The sequence below is a fragment of the Mus caroli genome, unplaced genomic scaffold (genome assembly GCF_978045245.1).
Source record: "Mus caroli unplaced genomic scaffold, Mus_caroli_1 scaffold_15, whole genome shotgun sequence".
Taxonomy (NCBI): Eukaryota; Metazoa; Chordata; class Mammalia; order Rodentia; family Muridae; genus Mus; species Mus caroli.
Genome location: NW_028227270.1, coordinates 4,260,168 through 4,282,542, shown reverse-complemented (window position 1 = coordinate 4,282,542; position 22,375 = coordinate 4,260,168). Strand labels below are relative to the sequence as shown.

General features: G+C 39.8%; 1 pseudogene; it reads right to left on the bottom strand.

Annotated features, from left to right (window-relative positions):
• Window positions 1–21,411: 21,411 nt before the first annotated feature.
• LOC115029075 (protein TCL1B2 pseudogene) lies at window positions 21,412–21,772 on the bottom strand (annotated as a pseudogene).
• Between the last annotated feature and the right edge of the window lie 603 nt (window positions 21,773–22,375).

Sequence of the window (22,375 nt, the reverse complement as noted above, 5' to 3'; positions counted from 1 at the left end):
ACTCTTCAACTCAGAGTTCTACCCCTCCCATCTGGAGATAGTTCCCGGAACACTCCTGAACTTCTCACCCCAGAGTACATTCCTGAACTCTTCACCCCAGAGTCCGACCCCCTCCCAAATGAAAACTGTTCCAAGAACATTTTTTAGATAAGGGTCTCCTGGAACAAACCTAGTCCAACCCCTCCCAACTGAGGACTGTGCCAGGAACATTTTTGAGATAAGGGTTTGAACAAACCTCAAAATGTTCCAATAGATCGGATACATTGCCAAAATATAGGACACGACCCCTTGGTTACGGAAAGCCCCTTGGAAAAACCCTTGGCAAAAACAAGCCCCTTGGAAAAACCCTTGGCAAAACCCCTTGATGACGTAAAACTTGTACTTTTCCTACCCTGCCCCCCCCCCCCGGCTTTTTCCTATATAAGCCTGTGAAAAATTTGGGCTGGGCGTCGATTCTCCTCTGCACCATGCTTGGTGTATGAGTTTCGGCCCCAGAGCTCTGGTTCATGTGCTTGCTTGTTGTTGCTTTATAAAATCTTACTCTCTACATCTTAAGTTCGGTCTCAGTGTCTTCTTGGGTTCGCGGCTGTCCCAAGACTTGAGTGAGGGTCTCCCTTCGGGGGTCTTTCAGATGGACCCAGGGCCTCATGCACACTAGGTAAGCTCTCTAGTAACTGACCTATATCCCCCCCCAAAATTTAAATATTTGAATCTGTATATCTACTTGCTGTTAACAATGGTTTTCTTGGGGGTGATGAAGGACTATTGGTATTTTTCTCTCTTTTCTTTTCTTTTTTTTTTTTTTTTCTTTTTCTGAGACAGGGTTTCTCTGTATAGCCCTGGCTGTCCTGGAACTCACTTTGTAGACCAGGCTGGCCTCGAACTCAGAAATCTGCCTGCCTCTGCCTCCCGAGTGCTGGGATTAAAGGCGTGCGCCACCACGCCCGGCTCTCTCTTTTCTTAAGAGAGACATATTCTATGGCTTTCTCATTGTTTCTCTCTTTCTCATTTATCTATCTACCTACCATTTTCCCTCTCTTTGTGTCTCTGTGTGTATGTATTTGTATGTGTGTATGCACGTATGAATATACATAGGTCCTGGGGGTGGGGATAATTTCCTGTGTTGATTCTTGCCTTCTACTTTGTTTTTGAGATAGGATCTCAGTTTCCATTGTACATACCAGGCTAGCTGGCCTATGAGTGCCATAGTCTTCTATATCTCCCATCTTGCCACAGGAATGCTGGGATTATAGTCCAGGCTTCCATGGCACTTTACTTTTTGATTGCTATGACAAAACAGCATGGCTAAAGCAACTTATAAAAGAAAACATTTGATGTGGGGGCTTATGGTTCTAGGTCATGAATCCATGGAGAGGCAGGAAGCAGGCAGGCAAGAGAACCCACATGCACAAGGCAGATAAAGATACCTGGAAACGGTCTGAGCTTTTGAAATCTCAAAGACTGCCCTCAGTGGCGCACCTCCATCAGCAAGGCCACACCATCAAATGTTCCCCCAAACAGTTCAACATCAGGGGACCAAGCATTCAAATATATGTGCCTATGTAGGGGTGGAGATTTTCTCTCAATCTACAACATGTGGGTTCTGGAGACCCAAACCTAGGTCCTCATGCTTACCCAACAAAGATTTTATCCACTTAAGCCTTATCTCAACTCCCTTCTTGTCCCATTTTTCCCTCTGTGAGTGTGAATGGGTGTGTCACATCCGGAGGCTAACCTCTCCTTTTGTTTCTCTGGTGGAGTTCCTCAGGCATCACGCACCATGGTTTTGTTTGTCTATTTGATTAGGACATGGTTTCTATAACCCTGGCTGTCCTGGAACTTGTTCTGTAGACCAGGCTAGCCTTGAACTCAGAGATCTGCCTGCCTCTGCCACCCCAGTGCTGGGATTAAAGGGGTGTGCCACTGACTCCTTACCTTTTTGTTGTTGTTGTTGTTTTTTGGTTTTTCGAGGCAGGGTTTCTCTGTGTAGCCTTGGCTGTCCTGGAACTCACTTTGTAGACCAGGCTGGCCTCAAACTCAGAAATCCGCCTGCCTCTGCCTCCCGAGTGCTGGGATTAAAGGCGTGCGCCACCACGCCCGGCGTTTGTTGTTGTTGTTTAAGTTGAAGCTTGATTCACAAGAAACACTCCAAGTGGGGTAAGGTGTACGCCTCCCTAGTAGATTGTACCTCTGTTTTTTTTTTTTTTTTTTTTTTTTTTTATCATATTTGCCAGCAGCAGAACTCAATAAAAATAGAAATATCCTGAGAAAGATCTAGGAAAAGAAGAAGCAATGAAACCTCATTCGGCTAATTTTCTGGCTTGTCTGCAGCTTTCCTGAAAGATTTGTTTGTTGTAAAAGTTGAACCTATTAGCTTAAACAGGGATTAACTCTGCTGGCTCTGCCAGGGCGCAGACAATTAAGACTTATTGGGAATTAATTGAAAATAATGCAGTCTGTGAGATGGGAGGGAGATAGTTGAGAGGAACTTGGGCTGAGTGCCTTGAACCAGACAAGAAAAAGAAGGAGCGCAAGCCACCACTTGATCAAAGTTATTGTGAGCTGCTGATAGGAAGACTCGGAGCCTGAGAATGAGAAATGGAGAGATGAATCTACACAGACGAGCAGCCGTGCAGAGGCAAAGTGAGAGGTGTTTTAAAGAGTTTTAATCTGCTTTGGCAACTACAACAGAGAGACCTACACTGAGGGGCTTTTAAATTACAGAAATGAGTTTTGCCCATTTGCTGAGGCTGTGAAGTCCAGGATCAAGGGGTGTTTCACATTTGATGAGAAGCCCCTCTTTTGGCTTCCATGTTGTATCTTCTTGCTGTGTCTTTATACAATGGGAAAGATCAATGAGCTCTCTGAGGTTTTTTTATACATATATGTATATGTGTGTGTGTGTGTATATATATATATATATATATACATATATATATTATGTATATCTATTACTATCTATTTAAGGTTTGGTTAGGGAGAGGTCACCACTGCATACTGCTCCTGCAGAGGTCCACATTTGTTTCCCAGCACCCATGTCAGACAGCTCCCAATGGTTCCTAACTCCAGATCCAGGGGGATCTGGTGCCTTCTCTAGACTCTACCAGCACTTGCATTCATATGTGCTCATACGTCCCCCCCACCACCACCACCACACACACACTGACATACAAACACATTTACACATAATTTAAAATATAGAGCTACAGATTGTTATAATATGCCACCTGATGTGATGTGATTGGGAACCAAACCTAGGCCCTCTTAGAAAGCACTTCCTGCTCTGAACTGTTAAATCCCGTCTTTATACCAAGTCCTTGTTTCCGAGTTAAAGGCAAGAATCCAATTCTTTTGTTCCTGTTCCCAGAACCTAATTATCTTTCAAAGGCTCCTCTTCTGAGTCTCTTCACCTTGGGGCTTTGATGTAAGTTTATGCTCCTAAGGAGACATAAACCCTCCGACCACTGCACCACAGCACTCATAAGAATTTATTGAACTCCCTATGACATTTTTTAAAAGAAGGATTTACTTATTTATTCATTCACTCACTTAAGTTCATCTTTTGGGACAAGTCTCTTATGGCCTAAGCAGGACTTGAATGTACAAGTCAAGGCTGACCTTGAATATCTGATCCGCCTGCTTCCATATCCCACAAGCTAAGATGACAGGCATGCATCATCCCAGGGGAGTGGTATTTGCCTACGGAGATTAAAGAAAGAGTCAGTAGCCCAATTGAAGCAGGAGGAAGCGTTGTTGGCCAGCAAATTTCTGGTGTGAAGCCATGTTCAGGTCACTGAGAGGACAATGTTCTGTTTCTGTCTCACATGTGCAGGATTCCCTCAAGATCCCACAGAGACAATCTGTGAAGGTATAGAGGAGGTGACAAGCGCATGTGACGTAACCAGATAGTGATTGTTCCACGGTACTGTGCCCAGACCTTTAACAAATACCCTGTCCTCATCAGAGCACCACAAAATGGGGGTGGGGGGGTTAATTACATTGCCCAGCTTAGATTAGGGGGGGACTGAAAGTTGGAAAAAAATAAGGAATTTGCTTACATTTGAAATACTGCTAATAGGCAGAGCTAGGATTTGTACAGGAACCTTCTAGTTCCACATTCAAAGATGCTATCACACCATTAGCATTCCCGTGGAGATTCCGATACTACACTTAATGCCATTTAGTACACAACTAAAGCTTCTGCCTTATCCTGGAATTCAGACAGGAATGGACCACTAAGCCCGATAAACAGTATCCAATCTGGCATACAAATTTCTGTTCAGCTACTTAACACTATTTAAGTTTGTTGGATTTGATGGCTAGATTTCTTGGCATGTTTTATCCCCAAAGTGAAGATTTGAGTCATTCAGCTATAGACCTTTTCACCTTTAAGTCCGATGGTATGCAAATGCTACAGTAGTGGGAAAACGTAACCAAATTGACAAAATTTAACACATCTGGTTCTTTGTGGCTCAAAATATGGAAGAAAGATAGGGCATGGGGTAGAACTGTCATTTCATATGGTTGCACACATGCAAGCAGAGACCAGCAGTGACCAGGAAGTACACAGAGCCAACCGGCCGTTCTCCACCTGAAGGGACTCAGAGTTCAAGCTGCTGTCAGTTTGCATTGCCTTTTGGTCGGGTGCATTTGAAATACTCTGCAGATGCACTGGCCAGGGAAGCGCTGCCTAGGTGCCTACTGAATACACTTTTGGAATTTTTGTTTTAAAGGGAAAATGGCCTTTTCACCTCATTAGTGATCAGGAATTTTTGAATTGAAAAAAATTATTTTCAATTTTTCACCAGGGCAATGACGGCTCCCATTTGTAATCCAAGCATTTGGGAGACAGAGGTAGAGAGCTGAAACTTTAAAGCCATACTGGGCGACATAGAAAGTTCTAAGTCATCCAAAGCTGTACGATTTTACTCTATCTGAAATTGTAAAAAAAAAAAAAAAAACTTCAGTGCTGGTAATGATTCTGGGAAATCAGTGTTACACATTCTTAGTATGAGCGTGAACCATATATTTTATTTGTAGTCTGACAATAACCGTTTGGAACAAAAGAGTAAGCAAGATGGCACCTGACACCAAGCCTGATGATCTGCATTTGAACTCTGAAACCTACATGGTAGTAAAGAAGTGACTCTCAAAAGTTGTTCTCTGGTCTCCACCCATGTCTCATGGCATGCATACAAGCACGGGCATCATATATGCACACATATAAAATAAATAAACAAAGGAAAAACCTACTTTAAAACAAACTCCTTTTGATCTTGCATTTTCACTTTTGAGACTTGAATGTATTCTGGAAAGCAAATAACTGATTAGAATAAGCCCTTCATATGCTATGGAATATTAGATTATTTCTTGCCACTTTCTTTCATAATAGCAAAAGAAAGAAGAGTGGGGAACACTGTACGTTCCCATCAGGAACAAATGGGTTAAGCAGTAGAGGAGCATTTATATAGTGCATGCCAGGCCTTACCTTTGATTAACATAGACAATTTGCAAAGATTAATCATTTATATGTTCATATATATGTATTTAGTATTTAGATCTGTGTAGAAACTGTATACTTATTTATTGTAATCTTATTTTTAAATATTTGTTTTTACTTTAATTGTGTATATGTTTGTGCATGTGGATGTCTGTGTGTGTGTTTGTGTGCATACACGCGTGCACATGAGTGAAGGTACTTGTGCAGGCCAGGGATATCAGAGCTCCCTGGACCTGGAATTATAGGTGGTTGTAAGCTACCCAATGTTGGTGTTGGCAAATAAACTCAGTTCCTTTGCAAGAGCAGTATATGCTCTTAGCCCTAGAGTCATCTCTCCAGCCTCTAGCTAAAGCAATTTTAAAATGCTTGCTTATTGACTTGGAGAAATATTCATGGTGAACTGCTGGGATAATCAGTGGTAGATATTTAGTATATTATTTATTTAGTAATATGTTTATGAAGTAACATTTAAGAATTTACATTTATGGAGCATATTGTAAATTTTACAAAGGGCAAATATTTTAATGTAAATTCATTTAAAAAAATATTTTTCAGTGCAAGGACTGAAACCAGGGCTTTAGAAATGCAAGGCAAACCAAGTGCCCTACCACTGAACAACTGGCCCAGCTCAAAGAGTCTTAGTAAAGAACAGTGAGCCACTTTATGTTACCAACTTTTGATGGTCCTAGAGATACTGGTATCAAATTATCTTCTGTTATATTAATAAAATGTCCAGTTCTTGACAAAGCATTTTATTTTTGATTTTGTGCTACTGTGAAGGAAAGTGTGCAAAATACTGTAGTTTCTTACTTTGGAATGAGGTTTTCAAGGAAACAGGCATAAAACATTTATTTGTTTTATTACTAACCAATAAATCTGTTTCTTTAAGGAAATTGGAAAATTTAAAGTTTTAGAATTATTAAATACGAAAAATAGAAAACACAAAATACCAATATCAGTATGGCCTGAAGCTGGTGGGCTGGACTATAAAGACCCCCATGTGATATTACTGGAATTGGATGGTCCCGTGTTTTGGCTTCTGAATCCAAGTCTCTCTTATAGATTTGTTGTCAAGTTACAATTCCTTGAAAGTAGTTCTCTCAGAAGACACAGATCCTTTAAAAAAAAATTAATACGGGAACATTTGTAAGAGATCTGAGGAGGTAGATTTTACATTAGAGCTAGGAAAAATCAAAACATCCTGCTTCATTTGTCATCATAAACCAGCTTGTCTCAGCCTGTGGAGGGACACCTATACCTTTTTCGGTGATAGGGAGGAAATGACCTACATGGGACTATCTTGTGATAAAATAAAGACAGAAGAGGACCCTATAGGATAGATATAGAGAAACCTGAGAATCAAACTGCTGCAAATTCTTCTTTGAATTGCATTTTTTCTGCTCTTCTGGAATTTCAGGTGGTCTTATTCAATCAGTAGCGTGCTTAACTCCATTCTGTGAAGACTTTGGAGGAAGAGAGTATCCAATTCTGTTGAGCTGTCAGGAGAGGTGGCAGAAGCAATGTTGAGATACTAGACCCCAAATAGGCAAACGCATTAGAAAAAGTAGCAACTGTGGAATCAGAAAGCCAAGGGTAGTAAAAAGCACTTGATCTGCTCAGAAAGGCTCACCTGAGACTGAATACAGGCATCATTCTACATGGTCCTAAGCTGGATCCTGATGTTAATTTTCAAAAATATAGAGTAGAGCCATGTATTATTGTGATTTAGTATGCATGGTCATCATTAGCAGGTGCACAGGATAAGTGATAGAAAAGGCAGTAAGAGACAACGACAAAGTTAACCCTGAAAGTCACACAGCTGGTTATTTAAGGATGAACAGACATCCGGGCACCTGCTACTCACTTAGTCCCCTGCTACCTGCCATTTATTTATTCCTTTGTGTGGTCCAAAAGCTCATCTTTGCAACTTTCAAGTTTCTCTCACATCTACTCTCAAGTAATAACTCTAACACATCTTATTGAGATGTATAATGACATAAGAGTGAGTTATGATAAAAATATGAGTGAGGGAGAGATTGGAGGAGCTATATTTTATCTAGAGAGGGAACATGAAAATTTGGAGGCTTAGAAAAGCAATAGGAAGAAAAATGAGTTCCTTACAGCATCCTTCTGAGGACTCCTTACGTAGCAACAGAGTTATAAAGATGAAGTTTATAGAGAAAATAAAATACTTTAGTGTATACTGTAAATTGCAAGGACATATAAATGTAAAGGAGGGGAAAATGACAAGTCAGACTAATGAATAAGTATAGGAGAGTGGCAAAGAAAGAAAAACAAAACCACCGGATTTAATGAAATCTAGAAGATGCCAATTCACAGAGTATTAGGAAACTTTTAATGAGATTATCCTGGAAATACCTTCAAGTATTATTTAACGTGTACTAAGTCACCTGCATTCTCCTACTCTCAAGAAAATATCTTCATGTTAATACAGAATTATATATATTAAACATATGGCTTGACAAGTTTGTCTTACTCCTTTACAACCTACTGCTTTATAAAATAACTCTGTTTTAATAAGGCTAGATACACAACTCTATCATGGATGGCTGGTTGGCATTCTAGTGTATGGATGCAGTCTTTTGGGAGAATAGGCCTAGCCTTGAAACTATTGGAAATTCCTTAAGTTCTAAAACATTACTAGAAACAGAAGCACTCAATTGTCCTGTGTTGAAAACTCCCATCCAGAAGACGTACTTCATTCAGTACAGTATCCTATTGCCAAAAGGGTGTGGACGTGCTTGCCTTACCACATCTTTGTTAATAATGGATTCCATTTTGTTATGGTTGCTATTGAACTGTCAATCTGGTAAGCAACAAAATGAATGAAAACGCTCATCGTCATTTGTATTTTGATTCTTCAGTGAGAGTAGCCATACTGCAATGCTTGCTTGCATGGTGGTTTGTAGAAGAATGCCCCCCAGGGGCTCCTGTATTTGAACACTTGGCCCCCAGTTGCTGGCACTGTGTGTGGAGTTCTAGGGATGTGGACTTGCCAGAAGAAGTACCTCACTGGGGACAGCGCTTTAAAGTTTCAAAGCTTCCTGCCATTCCTAGTGTTGATTTCCTACGTTTTGACCATACAGCAAAGGATGTGACTGCTGTTTGCTGCCATGCCTCCACACCATAACAGACTCTGGTACCATAACCCAAGTGAACTCTTTCTTCTATAAGACACCATGGTCATAGTGTTTTATCACGGCAATAGAAAAGTAACGAATACATTCTGAATACATATAGTATATACTTATGTATACACTTGTGTTGCTCCTTTTAGAAGGTTTTGTTAGCGCCTAGTTTTCTATGCACTTTAAGGATATTTGTTTCATATTTGTTTGTTTGTGCTTTATTTTGAAACAGGGTTTCTTATAGCTAAGAAGGGCCTCAAACTCAGTATATAGCCAAGGCTGCACTTAAACTTCTGATCCTCCTGCCTCCACCTTTCAAGGGTTAGAATCACAGATGTGCAGAACCACACCCAGTTTATGCATTGTTTGAGATCAAAAAACAGCATGGTAAGCAAGCATTCTCCCAACTAAACTATATCTATACCCTAACCAATTCAAAGTTTGAATCCAATATCTATGCTTACAAAAGCCAGAAAGCTAAGGAGAGTGAAAAGAAGACCTCATGGGACTGATGCTGGTAAAAGTATTTCACACTAGTTGTTTTGTTTTGTTTTTTTTATTACTACAAGGTATGCTACATGATGATTGTAGTGGACATTTAGAATTTTGCTGAATTCTCCAAATAACGTAGCCATTTGAAAGGATGCTATCAGCACATATGGCTATAGGAATCTCCAGAATACAGGAAGATGACTGCTCTATCACAGACATCAGAATGAAGAAAAATGCATTATTACATTCATTGGAGACACTGTGGAGATGTCTATCTGCTCTATGGAGCCAACACAACTCCAGGGTCAGAACTAACTATCAGTATGAGCAATTGCATAAGCTGCAAAGAAAGAAGTTGCTATGGGTTCTGACGATTGAAACAGTCATCTCTCTTCCAACTCTTTCCTATCTCTCCTTCTCTATGTGCAGGATGTCTGCTTAGTATCCCAGGGAAGTGGAACAAATGACCAGAAGAATTAGATCATTGGGCACTTATTCCCTAAGGATCTCCAGGTTCTTGCATGCCAAGCTCTGTCTAAAATACAATTCTTTGCTTCTATAAATCTGATTTAATTTATGTATAGACTTACATTGTAAAATCTACTGTTATTATTTTCAAAGTAGTAACCCAGTAGGAAAACAGACCTACCACATCTGATTTATATCTCTGGGTGCCTATTTCCCTATGGGGAGCAGCCAAAGAGTTTGCTAATGGTCTTCATGAGTGGCACATGTCAGGGAAACATAGTGTTTGGGTGAAAGTTTAGGAGACTCTATTAGACATTTTATTTTTATGTTTCTGGCTGGGGATGAAAGGTCCTCATACATGCTACCCAAACCTGTGCTATTGTTGAGGAATTCAAGATACCCTAGGGAAAAGACCACCACTGACACAATTTGGATTATAATTAGTTTAATTTACTGAAGCTACTAGGAAGACCATAATCTTTAAGCCGAATTAGAGACTGCAGCAGGCAGAGGGGTAAGGGAAAGATTTTAAAAATGAAAATCACAAGAAAATCTTGAGTACCAGTGAACTAAGAGCTGTTTCACTCTGGCAAGATAAGATAGTCAAGACAACTTCAAAATAGTCCTTGAATGTCCATATAAGCAGGATACCGAAGCCAAAAAAAAAAAAATAATAATAAAATAAAAAATAAAGCAGTCATATTATAAGTAGATGATCATGGCTGTGCATTTTTGGGTCAAGGAATAGAACTTCCCGGAACTTGAGTCACAGACAAACAGATGGCTATTAGGTAACAAGATGGATGCCCAGTATCAAATAGACTTTCTTTAGTCATCGCACTACCATGGGGCTACATCTTTATACAATTTTTAAATTGTCTACAATGAGTACTTCGATACCTTCTGGAACCTGCTTCAGCCTTGCCTTTTCTTTTTGCAAAACAACATAAACTGAAGATTTTTGTGTTCTTTGGAATGGAGACTCTCTTGAGATTCAGGGATTTTGAAGATCCCTGGCAAATGAAAACAACCCTGAAGGCTTTTGTGGGTGTGAAGTGAAATGCAAATCTTTATTCCTAAGAAAAATGTTAATTAGCTTTTACAATTGTTGGTTGTAGAGCTTGACTTCTGTGTCCTGGCTGGTTCCTCACTTTTTCTTTTACTGATTTTTCTATAGGGAAACAAATGTTAAAAAAAAAAAAAAAATGGACCTACCCAAGAACTCATGAAAGGCCATCTTTGAACCTGATCTTACTTATTAGATCAAATGCTACCAAGTGAGTCTTTGGAGATGTGTTTACTCTTTTTGTCTTCCAGGTGACAGCACTGTAACTTTTGAGAACATTTTGCTTGATTTCTTTAAAAAGCAAGCATGTATGTGTGTGTGTGTATGCTCTTCCCTTTTTTTTTTTTTTTTTTTTTGGTTTTTCGAGACAGGGTTTCTCTGTGTAGCCTTGGCTGTCCTGGAACTCACTCTGTAGACCAGGCTGGCCTTGAACTCAGAAATCCGCCTGCCTCTGCCTCCCGAGTGCTGGGATTAAAGGTGTGCGCCACCACGCCCAGCAGCTCTTCCCTTTCTTAAACAAAGTAAAATCTCAAAGAAACACAAAAGTGAACTTAAATAAAATGTATATGTGAACATTCATATACTGATATTAAACATGATGACCCTTTGTAAATTCTTAAGGCCAGTTTTGTGTACATGAGATTCTGTATCATTGGTTATTAATCTGTAGGTGGCAACCATTGGAAAACACATTTCTAATGGTCTGAGGAACCCCACTATAAATGCATTTTTGCTGCTACTTCATAATTGTAAGTTTATTTCTGAGTGGTGTCTTGGTGCCTAAGACCATAGGAAATATCTGTTTTCTGATGGTTGAAAACTCAGCCATCTTAAACCAACAACAACAACAACACCCCCCTAAGGCTGGGCATTATGGCACATACCTTTAATCCCAATACTCAGAGGACAGAGGCTAGTAGATCTTTGTGAATTCTAGAGAAGCCTGGTGTGCATAGTGAGTTCAATGACAGTAACAGCTACACAGAGAGACCTTGTCTCAACAAACAAACCAAACCAGAACCAAACCACAAAGACTACAACTGGCACAAAAAAAGTATATAATTCCAACACTTTCAAGGTAGAGTTAGGAGCTCTCAGGAGTTCAAGGTCAACCTGAAGTATATGAAACCCTGCCGCAGAAAACAAAACAAAACAAACAAGCAAACAAGAAAAGAGTATATAATAGACTGAATATGCTTGTTCATTTTCATGTCTCTGGAGAAAACTAATGAATTATGTTAGATATTTACCTAACTATAACAGAATTCTTGTTTGCATTGGCTTTTTTCATATAAACAGATTATTTACTGAATTGCCGCCATAAGAAAAAGATATGTGTGGAGTTAGTTCTGAAGTGGATTAATTTTGGATGTATGTCAGAGTGTAAGAAGGAAAGGAAGACATATTGGTAAGAGACGTTCATAACACTGAGCACCTTAATAGCTTTCAGCAAAATTTTAATAATTTTATATATGAAAGCAAATCCCAGTAGTTTCCCTAATTATAGAAGAATCCATGGAAAACTACTAAAGTTTGGTAATTTTGGTTTAAATAAATTCTGTTTTCTTCCAGAATTTACCATACCATCAGAGGTTTGGTTGCCTCTCTCCCCCACTCTCTCCTCTACTCTGCTGGCTTATAAAGTAGTCTTAGTAATCAGAGCTTGCTAGATGCCGGCCATTGATTTTATGTCTCAACTGAATTGAATTATGAAGATAGAAAATTTAAGGTTTTTGATCTTCTAGCCTGAGACAGAACGAAAATTATGTTGCCTGTGTTAGAATCACATTTCCTCTAAGGAAAAAAAAATGTTCAAATCTCATATTAAACAAAATTTTTGACAATTTATGAATTGATTTTTCTAAAGTATTTCAGTTTAAACTGCATTTTAATTTACTTGTTAACTTTAAGAACTTTTTAGTGTTTTACCACAGCAATTAATGAAATCTTCAGATTCTGCAGTGAAAAATTTTTTGTGTGTCTGTATTTTCCTCTGTGTTATTCTGAACTGAGGTAATAGTATGCGCAGAAACTTTTAGTTTCTACTAATGGCATGCTCAGTGTTCCTACTTTGAAATAAGTCCCAATTTAAAAAAAAATGACTTGCAGGCCTGTTAATGCATGTTTTTGTTTGTTTTGCTTTATTTAGTTTTGCTTTGCTTTGCATTGCTTTTGAAGACAGGATATCTCTGTGTAGCTCTAGCTATCTCAGAACTCTGTAGACGAGGTTAGCCTCACAGAGATCTGTCTGTCTCTGCCTCTTGAATGCTGAGTCTAAAAGTGTTTGCCACCACAACCAGGCCAATTATTATACTTTTAATTTTCTATCCAGAGAAATAATATAAAAAATAATATGTATATCTTCACCAGAACTAAGTAGATTTTAGAATGTGAATCCTTAGACCTTACCTGTTTAATCATATACCAAGTGTGTGCTCAGGTGTGTATACTTTGGTCTTCCAAATGATTGAGCTCTAACTTTAATGAGTGTTTGCATATATAATTTTATATTCTAAAATATGATTCTTTCAAAATTAGAGAATAATTGTGGGTAATTCTATTTATTGCAGGTTACGATCTATGAAAATCAGAAGTTAACATGGGAGCATCAAGTTTGCAAATTTACTTATATGTTAACTTGATATTACTGAGTTAAAATGAAAAAGGACTCTTGAAAGTTTCCATGTAGTTTGGGGATTAACATTGGTATTTGGGTTTTATACTAGACTATGCTCCACACAAATAGTAAAGAGTTACTTCTCAATGATGGAAGTTTTTTACTTATTCAGAATTCTGAGTTTTGTTTAGGGAAAGCAATTTTGGTTAGGAACAGTGGAAGAGGGTGGCAGGATGGAAGAGAGAGTCAATTGTCGGTGTTCTTCAGTTCTTCTCAGTACCTCCACAGGTCTTTTAAGAAAACATCCCTTTCAACCATCCTTGGTCTATTTCCCATGATCACCCTGGTCATTACCACTTGCTGCTATGCTGATCTTGTGCCTTCCTCCAAGAACATTCATTTGCTCAGATTTATAAAAACTGGTTGGTTATTTGACATGTTTTGGTCTCCTTTTCTGAGACAGCTTCCCTCTCTTGCCTAAGCTAGCTTGGAACCCATTTTGTAGTCCAGGCTGTCTAGGAATTTGTGGCAATTCTCCTGCCCCAGTCTTCCAAGTGCTGAGATTACAGATGTCTGCTAACATGGCTGGTTTTGGTAGTTTTAAAAAATGTGTTTCCTAACCTCTAGGCTTGACACCTTAGAAAAGAAATCTGAACAATGATAATCTCAATTTGGTGTCTAACTAAATATCTAGTTATGTTTTTAGAAACCTTGGGCAGATACAGAGGAATTTGAAGCTACAGGTATAGTTAATATTTAACATCTACTTTGGCTTCTTGTGTTTTGTATAGCCTTGTCTGAGATCAGGGATAAATCTGAGCTGATTTCTTACATACACACTAAATTGGTGCCATCTGGGGAATATTAATAGTAGTTTCCCAAGTACTGTTAGAAATCCTTTCAAGATGTATGTAAAATAAAAACATAGCCTAGCACTATGGCTTGTATTTATAAACCTAGAATTTGAGCAACTGAGGAAGGAAAGAGGCTGTTGAGTTTAAGACAACCCTACCCTACATAAAAGCCTCTAGGTTAGTAAGAGCTAGATTCTGAGATACAATGTCAAAATATAGAAAGAAAGAAAGAAAGAAAGAAAGAGAGAGAGAGAGAGAGAGAGAGAGAGAGAGAGAGAGAGAAAGAGAGAGAGAGAGAGAGAGAAAGAAAGAAAGAAAGAAAGAAAGAAAGAAAGAAAGAAAGAAAGAAAGAAAGAAAGAAAGAGAAACGAATACGCAAGCATCTAATTATAGACTGAGGTGGTTTGAATAGGAATGGCCCCCATAGACTCATGGGTTTGAATGCTTAGGGAGTGGTACTGTTAGGAGGTATGTTCAAGTAAGTTTGGCCTTGTTGAGGAAGTATGTCACTGTGGGGGTGGGCTTTGAGGTCTTGGAAACTCAAGAGTTCTCTTCTTACTGCCTGTGAATCAAGATGTGGAATGTTCAGCTTCATTTACACCATGTCTGCCCGCACGCTGCCATGCTTTTTGCCATGAAGATAATGGACTAAACCTCTGAAAGTGTAAGTCAGCACCAACTAAATGATTTCCTTTGTGAGAGTTGTTGTGGTCATGGTGTCTCTTCACAGCAATAAAATCCTATGGCATAGAAATTCATCTTTATAATAGAACAGTGAGATTCCCATTGAAGTTAGGTTCACATATTCAGAAGTAAATCATGCTTAAAATAACACAAGCATTTTGTGTCATTGTTGACCGTTCTAATGTGCTCTTCCTATTCTAGTTGGAAAGAATTGTGCAAAGAATGTAATATTACATTTAACATGGATATAGAGAATTCCTTTGTAACCTACATAAAACTAAGTACTAGTTGTAAACTGATTTGACACAACAGAGATTATTTTCTGCCCTTGGCTAGAAAATAATACATTTGAAAGTCAAAAAAAATTGTTTCCTAGATTCTGAAGAGCAACAAAGGATGTTGTTGTGTTGATTGGGATTTCTTTGGAGAATATACTAAGGCTTTGACAGTTTAGTCTGATATTTATGAAATGTAATTTGCCACATATTAAAAATTCATTCTTTGTAATAAGTAGTTTTCAGAAATGTCTTGCTTTCCTGCCTGCAGCAAGCAGCATCATTTTCTGGTCTCAGAGAGAATTGCAATGGAACATAATTCTTACACACAGATGAGAGGATGAGTCACCAAGAGCCTGACATGAAATCTCTGCACAGCAACTTCCTTCTCAATGAAAGGATTTCTGGTCCTTTCTCTATTGTGAAGAATACTGGCTGTTACAGTCAGACACTCTGCCACCTCCATGCGGACAAAAGGAAGAGGCTGTGGATCTCCTCTGCTCCTGGGATAATTGGCTTTTATCCACAGTTGTCTGGCCACATTTTGTTGTTCACTGTCATATATCCTTTCACCTGCTGGTTGTCTCCAGGAACCTGCATATCATAACAGCTGTTATAAATAAAAACACATTTACCTGCAATTTTCAACTAATTGACAATAGAAAAACCCAGAAACTTAAACCCTGGAGAGTAGCCAACCAGTCTTGGCGGTAAATGCTAACTATTCCTGTTTAAAACTCACTGGGAGCAGAATCTGGCCTACTAACAACTTGAAGTCTAGGGAGGAAGAGGCATTGACGTAATTCTGCATTTTACAGAATATTCTCAAATTTCCTATGTGATCATGAGCTTCATGGACCAGATGATTCATGGAGCCCGGCTCCAGAGAAAATTGGGGATAGCGGCTGTATGGGTTGCTTTTCTGTTGCTGTGATTAGCTATCCTCACATAAAGCAAGTTAGGAAGGAAAAGGATTTATTTTGACTTAAAGAGGGACAGAACCCCTAGTCAGGGAAGGCAAGGCAGCTGGAGCATAAGCCCTGCCTGGCAGACTGCAAGTAGAGAGATTACATTTCTTCCACACGCAAAAACAAAACAAAACAAAAACCAAAAACAAAAACCAAACAAACAAAAAAACAAAGGGAGAGAACTGGAAGAGAGGCCAGGCTCCACAACCATAAAGCTACCTCCAGTAACACACTCTTCGAGCAAGGCTGCACCTCCTAAAGGTCTAACCTTCCCAAACAGTGCCACCAACTGGTAACCAAGGATTCATATACATGAGTGAAGGCTTGGTTCCACATTCCTGTCCTTGAGGAAAATGTCCTTTCTCAGAAAGGAACTTAACACCACTGGGACAGAGAGAGGTAAAAATCACTCCTGGAGGTACATAGATGCTTCACACCTATAGTCCATACCTCTGACACAGAGTTTGTTTGATACTTCCTTTGCGAGATTTAACGCTCAAAACTCAACACGATATTCATAAGGGAAATAGGTCTGAAGTTCTCTTTCTTTGTTTGATCTTTGTGTGGTTTAGATATCAGAGTAATTGTGGCTTCATAGAATGAATTAGGTAGAATACCTTCTGTTTCTATGTTGTGGAATAGTTTGAGGAGTGTTGGAATTAGGTCTTCTTTGAACTCTGCACTAAACCCCTCTGGTCCTGGTCTTTTTTTGGCTAGGAGAATATTAATGACTTATTTATAATAGCCAGAAGCTGGAAAGAACACAGATGTCCCTCAACAGAGGAATGGATACAGAAAATGTGGTACATTTACACAGTGGAATACTACTCAGGTATTAAAAACAATGAATTTATGAAATTCTTAGGCAAATGGATGTATCTGGAGGATATCATTCTGAGTGAGGTAACCCAATCACAAAAGAGCTCACTTGATATGCACTCACTGATAAGTGGATATTAGCCCAGAAACTTAGAACACCCAAGATACAATTTGCAAAACACAAGAAAATCAAAAAGGAAGACCAATGAATGTATACTTCATTCCTCCTTAGAATAGGGAACAAAGTACCCATGGAAGGAGTTAGAAAGACAAAGTTTGGAGCTGAGACGAAAGGACCATCTAGAGACTGCCATACCCAGGGATCCATCCCATAATCAGCTACCAAATGCAGACACTATTGCATATGCCAGCTTGCTGAAAGGACCCTGATATAGCTGTCTCTTGTGAGGCTAGCCCAGTGCCTGGAAAATACAGAAGTGGATGTTCACAGTCATCTATTGGATGGAACACAGGGCCCCCAATGGAGGAGCTAGAGAAAGTACCCAAGGAGCTGAAGGGGTCTGCAGCCCTATAGGTGGAACAACAATATGAACTAACCAGTACCCCCAGAGCTCGTGTCTCTAGCTGCATATGTAGCAGAAGATGGCCTAGTAGGCCATCATTGGGAAGAGAGGCTCCTTGGTCTTGCAAACTTTATATGCCCCAGGGCCGGGGGAGGGTATAAGGGACTTTTGGGATAGCATTTAAAATGTAAATGAAGAAAATATCTAATAAAATTTGAAAAAAAAAAAAAAAAAAAAAAAACCTCAACCTGAATAAAGCTATGGAGAGGCTTGCTGCAACCTTTTTTAATCCCTTGGGTGACTGTTAGACAACAAAAAAATTTACTTACTAGACATTAACAATATATGTTAAAAATACACTAAAGGCATGGTAGCACACACCTTTAATCTGAGCACTTGGGAGGCAGAGGGAGGTGAATCTATAAGTTCAAGGTCAGCCTGGTGTACAGAGTCAGTTCCTGGATGGCTTGGGCTATACAAAAAAAGAAAAAAAAAAAAAAAACCTTGTCTTGAAAAGCCAAAGGGGTGGGGGGAGGAACAACCTAACAACAACAAAGCAAATCAGGTTTTGCAGGTTTCTACAGAAATTCAACAGTATAGTGGGAACTGCTGTATTTTCATGACTAGAATGTGAGAAAAACTAATGAGTTAAAATAGTCCTAGGTCAATAAAATCTAATAATTATGCATGGCAACAGTGGCTATGTCAGAATATTTGTGTACTTTGGGGAATGTAGGTGATTTTATGTTTACAATAAATGCCAGACAATTGGCTACTTAAAATGTCTAATGAGTGGGTGATAGCAATCCTATCTGTTTTGTGGAGTAAGTTAAAAGTCCCAGAGAAGTTTTGGAATGCTTTTATTTTCTTTAAGATCTTTTTTTCTCTATGGTAACCACTGAACGAAGTTTTCTTAGAGCAGTGTGCACTGTCAACTGAGAATTCTACTGACCTTGACAAAGCTATGAAAACATTAGTCCATCCTTTCAGCCTTGGCTGAATAATATCCCTCCTTTGAAGCATACCTAAACTTTCTATAACTAACAAATGTTGAGTCACCTGGAAGAAATACCAAAAGAGCTTTGGTCATAACTGCACTAGACCCTGCTGGTAACATTGATCCCACAGGAAATTAACTTACAGATACACACTTCCTAAATGAGATGAACTTGCCCTCTGAGCAGTATTTCCATTGTCCTAAATGCATGAGTCAGGATTTCCGATGCACTCACAGTAACAAAGTCAACAAATTCAGAAAAGTAGGCTGCTCAACCAATGGCCAGCACAGGGGCGAATTATGTAAGCTCACAGGTTCTCACTAAAGATATGTATTCCGTTTTCTGTTTGCATGAACATAGAAAATAATTCTTCTCCCTGCCCCACAGCACCATGGAAGCAAAGTCAGCCTTGGGATCATATTATTCGGTTAAAAGACTAAGTACACAGAAGTAACTGTATGTTGATCGATACTTCTTGTTACAATAACACAAATAAAAACTCTTCTAAGTAAACTATAAAATCAATAGTACTGATTAAACAAATACAGGTGGACAACATGGTCTGTAAGGAAGAAATGTGACTTTCAGGACTCTAAAACCAGAAGTAGCATCTGGAGCTGACCCTGAAAGCCCAGACATCATGTCTCATTGCTAAGGAATGAACAGAGGAAACAGTGGGGTGAGGATGGAAGCTGGGTGGGAAAGACTTACTTTGCACTTACATATATTTAGAAGTCTAAGCTGTACGTGGCCGTCTGAGCCTCAGCCTCATGGTGGTTTTAATCTCAGCAATTGGGAGGCAGAGGCAGGTGGCTCTCTGAGTTCAAGACCAACCTCTGGTCTCCAGAACAGCCAGGGCTACACAAAGAAACCCTGCCTTGAAAAACAAGAACAAACAAACAAAAAGCCCTTTTTTGTCTATTTGTTTATACAAATAAACACAGCCATGAGCAAGAGCCTCTTGTAAGTCCCTCTCTCCCTAATGAAAACGACTGACTTCATTCTTCATTCTTTATGCTATGTGCTGTTTTCAGAAGCTATGCTCTGAAATTGGTAAATATGCTAAGCTTGATTAGAGAGACCTGTAAAACATCACAATCTTCATGACTTTGTGTTTGAAAAATACTATATTTAAATTTTGGACCTTTATTTGAAATTTAACATCCTTTCATTGCAAGTACATGTCGTCTTCCATCTTTTCCTTGTGCTTTTGTTTCCGGGCCTTTTCTTCATGCCCCGTATGTACAGTTCAGCGGGAGATGGGACCTGCAGTTATATTTAGAGTTTAGTGCTTCACTGTGCATTTTAAGTGGAAAAGATTATTTTTGTTCTAGCTTTGTTAAGAAAGACCTGAAATTCACCCTGAAACAGCAAATTGTCCTCTTCATTTGTCATCAGCAAGAAGAAACTGATATGTTTCTAGCTCCAAATTTCAGAACTTGAGCTCACTTAGTCATCGGCAATACTGAGCTAGTCTGGTCTTTCTCTTCCCTCCGTGTGTCATACCGTTGGCCCAGTAATTTGGTAACAGGAGCTTCCTGCTTCCTCCCTTCTCTCCCTTCCTTCCTTCCTTCCTTCCTTCCTTCCTTCCTTCCTTCCTTCCTTCCTTCCTTCCTTCCTTCCTCCCTTCTTTCTTTCCTTCCTTTCTTCCTTCCTTCCTTCCTTCCTCCCTTCTCAGTATTTATTTACTGTTGACTGTGGCACTGATGCTGAAGAGAAACAATGAGCCTTGTGTGTGCTAGACAAGTACTAAACATACCACCTACACCAGCACCCCAGTTATTTAAAATACTATTATTATTATTTACATGTATTTGTTTATTTAGGGAATGGTTGACTATGCCCTGACACTCATGCAGAAGCCAGAGGATAACTTGTGAGAGTCCGTTCTCTTCTTCCATGTTGTGGCTTTCAGGGGTCAATCTCAGCTCAACCGGTTTGGTGGCACGAACCTGCTGAGCCATCTTGCGTGCCCTGAGCTTAATTTCTTAACAATTTAAGACATAATTTAGTTACTTGTGCTATTTCTTACAAAGCTTTTGCCTAGTCTCATCGTTTTGTGCCTCTGACTGTCCTTTGTCTTGTCCTTAGGCTCCTCTTTACTGACACAATGCCCCAGATCTTTTCATCTACTCATCTAGAGTTTTAGGCCCTTAACTGACAGCTACCTGGAGTCCTGTGTGTCTTTACTCATTACAGACTTTGGGTTCTAAATAACTCATGGTTGGCTTCCATCACCTGCAGCCTGGTACCTTTAAGAGTAGACGTGTCTTCAAGTCCAATGCACTTCCCATTTTTCCCATTACAAGACAGACAAGTCAGACAGTTGTATATGACAAGGTTGAAGCTAACAGGGAAACATGATTTCTTCTTTTATTTTTTATTTTTGTAAAGGCAGTAAAGTTTAATTAGTTAAAAACAAGTTAGAGTGGGAGGGGCTTAGGGTCAGCATCACTTCCAGAGCCAAGGAACTGAGCACATGGGAGAAGTACACCTAATGCTCTCCCACTGTGCCTCCAAGCTACAGAGCACAGAGTGCCCTCTACCCAGCACCAGGTAAACTTCTTGCCAGTGTTAACTCAGAGGCCCACAGTGCATAGAGTCCCTATCTGTTCCTCCCCCAGAGGCACCTCTAGAACGCCTAAGGCAAACTGGGACAAATCTGCCTCACGTAGCACTAGAAGCCCAGGTGGAGGAGTTTGAAGGGAGGAGGGATCTTAAGAAAGGACATCTATAAGATCAGGGCCAGAGGCACGAAGTGGGCAAGAGAAGATGCAGTTTGTCTACAGCTAGGGAGAAGGATCAGGACACAGATAGGCCAGGTTCGCAGAGATCAGATCATTAAAGAGCAGGTCTGACCAGGGTAGGAGGCGCTACAGAACTAGAAACTTGAGGAACAAGGAGAGGGGTGGGTGCAAAGTCTGCCCCAAGGGCACAGGGGCAGGATTAAGCCAGGCTGTCAAGACTTCCCCAGCAGCTTCCATCTGTCACCCTCCTTCACATCAGCATTAGGATCAGTTGCTCTGTGTCACCAACCTAGGAATGTGCCATTAATCTCCAGAGCATGGCATCTATTCCCCAGTGTGTGTTCATGGAGTCTAATCTCCACATCCTGGGTAGACAGTTGAAATTCATGGCAGAGAAGGGAGTAGGCTCCTGGGGGAAATCTGGTCATCTGCCACAAGTAAACAGTTATACAGGCTCCAAGCCTGTTGCAAAATGGTGGATGAGAACAAGTTTTCAGTTTTGCAACCATCCACAGTTTATGTTTACGATACTCACCCTCATAGATGCCCTGTCTTGTGGAGACCAGGATGTGTGGAAGGGACCTCCGGGGAGAAAGTACTGCACAAGACATAGTAATGACACAGGTTTTCTTAGATAAGTACAGCACAAGGTTTCTGGCCGCAATTCAGCTAAGGTCTGTTCCAAGATGGACAGTCTATAGACCGTATGGATTGGAATAATGAAGTGGATATACCTGGATATTCCAGCTGGTAACAGCGTGACACCAACACAGAGAACAAATAAAATGGTACTGACAAGGCTGAATAAGTAACTCGGGTTTATTTGGGTCATCATTGTTGGGGGGGACCTAGGATTAGTGGCAGGTCAGAGTATAAGCCCTATTAGAAATGTTCTGTAGGCTGGGTGCCTCACATGGGGTGATCCACAGAAGTAGTGGCTGTCTTCTTGATTACAAACATGTCTGAGGTCACCAACTATTATGGCAATCCTCTAGTTAAACCTCACTGGAATTAATTGAGCCATGATGTCCTCACGGGAGCTCCAGCTGGATAGATTGATGGTAAAGAAAATTTGAGAAATCTTAGGGTAAATCTGTGTGAATCTCTATTAAGCCATTTTAGGGTTTCAGTGAGATCTGCTGGTTTGTTTGTTCTGATTCTAATCAAGTTTCTAGGAACAACCTCTACTGAGAGATAAATCTAACTATAATAGG